Source organism: Artibeus jamaicensis, unplaced genomic scaffold, assembly GCF_021234435.1.
Source record: "Artibeus jamaicensis isolate MK-2021 breed Jamaican fruit bat unplaced genomic scaffold, CSHL_Jam_final contig_477, whole genome shotgun sequence".
Taxonomy (NCBI): domain Eukaryota; kingdom Metazoa; phylum Chordata; class Mammalia; order Chiroptera; family Phyllostomidae; genus Artibeus; species Artibeus jamaicensis.
The window spans coordinates 4938325-4941906 of record NW_026521854.1 but is presented as its reverse complement, the minus strand read 5'-3'; the positions used below and the strand labels follow the sequence as shown (position 1 = coordinate 4941906).

The following is a 3582-nucleotide window of genomic DNA, read 5'->3' as shown; positions in this document are numbered from 1 at the left end:
AGTGGCTCAGGAGGGACAGATGGACAAGAAGAACTGACACTGAGGCAGCAGGTGCTGACTGCCAGACACCTGGGCCAGGCCCAGAGGAGAGAGGGACAGAGGGCTCGGCAACCCTCAAAGGCTCCCCGGAGGCAGTGGGGTGGAGTAGACCTGCCAGACAGGACGTTAGGAAAGCAGAGAATGGAGTGGAAAGGGGAGGGAGGGAGCGTGGTGTCTGGGACGGAAGGTAAGGCCAAGATGACCGAGTGTCTGGGGAGCAAGGTGCAGATGAACTGGGAGCAGGGGGTCCATGTGGGAGCGTGGGGGTGGGGAGGACGGGGAGACTCGTTTCCGGTCTAGGGCTCGCTTTGGCAGTACGTGCACTAGAACTAGAGCCACGCCGAGAAGATTAGCACGGCCCCTGCGCAAGGATGACACACGCGCGCCCTGGAACAGTCACAGTTCTGGGATACCTCCTCACACCTGTCAGAAGGGCTGTCGTCGGTAGATCAACAAGCAACAAGTGCTGGCGAGGGTGTGGGGAACAGGGAACCTGGTGCACTGTTGGTGGGAATGCAGACCCGGTGCAGCCACTGTGGGAAGCCAAGTACAGTTTCCTCAAAACATTAGAAACGGAACTGCCCTGTTACCCCACTTCTGGGAACTTATCCAAAGAAACCCAAAACACCAACCAGAAAGAACACATGCACCTCTCTGTTCATAGCAGCATTATGTACAATAGCTGAGATCTAGAAGCAGCCCCAGTGCCCATCCGTAGGTGAGGGGATAAAAAGCTGTGGTCCATTTACACAATGGAACACTACTTGGCTGTAAAAGGAAGGAAATCTTACCTCTGCGACACCATGGATGGACCTGGAGATTATTATTATGCCAAGTGAAGTAAGCCAGTCAGAGAGAGACAAATACCACATGATCTCACTCAAATGTGGAATCCAATGAATGAAATAAACTGATGAACAAAACAGAAACAGAGTCACAGACACGGGGAACAGACTGACGGCTGTCAGAGGGGAGGGGGCCTGGGAGACTTGATGAAAGAAGGTGCAGGGATTGGCCAAAGATCATACGTGCACAAGTCATAGACGCAGACGGCAGTGTGGTGACAGCCAGGGGGAAGGGGGCAGGAATAGGTGGAGGTGGGCGAAGGGGGGAAATGGGGACGGAAAGAGACTTTGCTCGGGGCAGTGGGCCCACAGTGCAGTGTGCAGACCATGTTCTACTGACTTGTACACTTGACACTTTTATGATTTTGTGAACCAATGTCACCCCGATAAATTCAATAAAAATTTATAATAATTTAAAATAACAAAATACACAGAAACTGTTGGTGATATATTATCTGTGGGCCTACCATGAGTATTAATTGAAATAATATGCATACACATTAAAGTGGAGCTATTATTCAGCCCATCTGCCCACTGTTCCAAGTAGAGAGCAACCATACACTAATTAGCCAGTTGAATTTCATAGATAATAAAAGTCAGTCTTCTATTTTTTCTTAAAGACTCATTTTCGGTCTGTTCAGGGATTCAGGTGGCCAAAGGGAACCCAAAAGCATGAAAGCAGGACATTGGGACCTGAATGAGTGGCGGACGCTGGACTGCATTATTCCTAAACTCGTCACCGACGTCCACCTAGGTGGAGAGAAGAGGAGGGTGTCGGCAAAAGGGAGAGAGAAATGGTCGGACCCAGAGTGAGCTCCAGTAGCAGGAGTCCCGCTGATAACAAAGTTCTGTCTGTCCCTTCCCATCCTCCAGTCCCCACCCATAGACACAGCCGGAGGCAGAAGCAGGAGACAGAACCTCAGAGCAGAGGAGAAGGGATGGAGGCGTGGGCTGGGCCACCCACCACCCCAGGGGAACACAGACAGAGCAGGAGGAGGGAGAGGGGCCCCACGGGCGCCCAGTCAGGAGCCGCCTTGCCATGCCCCGACATGGGCCCTCGGAGGTGGTGGCCCTGCCAACTGGGTGCACTCATGGAGAAAAACAACCCAGGCAACCATCAGTGAACTGGCAAGTCAAGCAGTGAATTTCCTCAGCTCACTTTTGGAACCGGAGTCACAGAGACACCGGTCACCAGCAGAAACACAGGAGGACACCCGCAGAGACCGCACACCCTGCCCAGACACAGAGACTTCATGCCTGGTGAGAGCTTTGCCTTTCCTCTACGCACCCTGACCACGGTCACATGAACAGACCCACCGCAGCCACGTGCACAGTACAGGAGACACCCACTGTCTGCCCCCCCGGCCTCGCACACATGGAGCCCCCCCGGGTTGCCCCCCACAGCCAGGCTACCTTGATGAAGATGAGGGCGGGGGTAAAATACAGAGAGACACCAGTTAGGCTAGAATTGTGCATAGACAACAAGTAAGTTTTGGTATATCGTAAATACCGCATGAGACGCGCTTTTACTACACAAAGTATTCACTGCTTATCTGAAATTCAAATTTAGCTGGGAATCCTGTGTTTTTATTTCCTAAATCTGGCAACCCTAGTAGAATGAGAGGCGATGGGGGCGTGGCAGTGGTGGGGGAAGAGGAGCGAGAAGTGGGCAGGCCAGGGTTCCCTTCATGACCATGGACAATGAAGAACTCAGTCAAGCACTCCTGTTAGTTTCTGAAATGTCAGGGTGGCGGAGCCGGGTGAGGGTCTGGGGGCGTCCTCCCCACTCACACCTCTTCCCAGGTTGATTCCGTGGGACCCTGACCTGGGGCAGGAGCTGCCAAGAAGGCTGATAATGCAGTGGCCCCGCCAACCTCGCCTTGGTGTATGTACTTGAATACAGACCACATTGATATTTAAATCACTTAATACTCAAGATACTCTATCAAATGGTATTATAATTTCCATTTTACAGAGGTGTGGGAAAGGCAGGTGGTTTGCCCAACGTCGCAGAACTGTAAATGACAGCTCAAGACAGTCATCCAGGCCTGGCCATCTCCACCTCCCCCTTCCCAGGCACCCCGTAACAACCAGCTTCCTGCTGGGACCCCACTTAGCACCGTGTAATGGAACTTTCTCGATGACGGACAAGCTCCGCACGGCAACCAAGCTCTTGAGTGACAGCAGCTAGTGGGACTACAAATGGAAGTCTTGGTTTAATTTTGATTTTATTTCTGTCCCTTGGGGCAAGGGGTCCTCTGGGCCCGGATCCTGCATTTCCTGGATGTGGCAATGGTTCTGAGAAACACAAAATGTTCAGAGTGACAGCAGCCCTTGGAAACTGTCCTGATCCACCTCTTTCCTTCTGAGGCAGCAAATCCGAGGGCCGGAGATGGCACCGGCGACAGAGGCCCTACTACTCTGTAGCGGTGCTCCTGGCTCTGGAGAAGAGAGCTAAAACGGCAAAGGCCAAACCCCGAGGACCTCAGCACACACTTGGCAGCCCCAGAAGCCCCCCAGCTGGCCCAGGTCCCACCTCAGAACACCCACTGTTGTAAAAAGGGGTGTCAAAGAAGCTGCATCCCAGAAACCAGCAGAGCTTGTCTATCTGATTCCTGTAGGAAATTTGAGAGACAAAGGGAAAAAAAGGCAACAATAGCAAAAAACCTTGCTGAGTATGCTCCCCCGCCCCCCCATT

The 3582-nt window shown here is 52.6% G+C and overlaps 1 non-coding gene across 1 annotated transcript; it reads left to right on the top strand.

Annotated features, from left to right (window-relative positions):
* Positions 1 to 338: 338 nt before the first annotated feature.
* Positions 339 to 446, top strand: LOC119054796 (U6 spliceosomal RNA). The gene has a single exon (XR_005083572.2). It is a non-coding gene; the product is annotated as a U6 spliceosomal RNA (small nuclear RNA).
* The last annotated feature ends 3136 nt before the right edge of the window (positions 447 to 3582 follow it).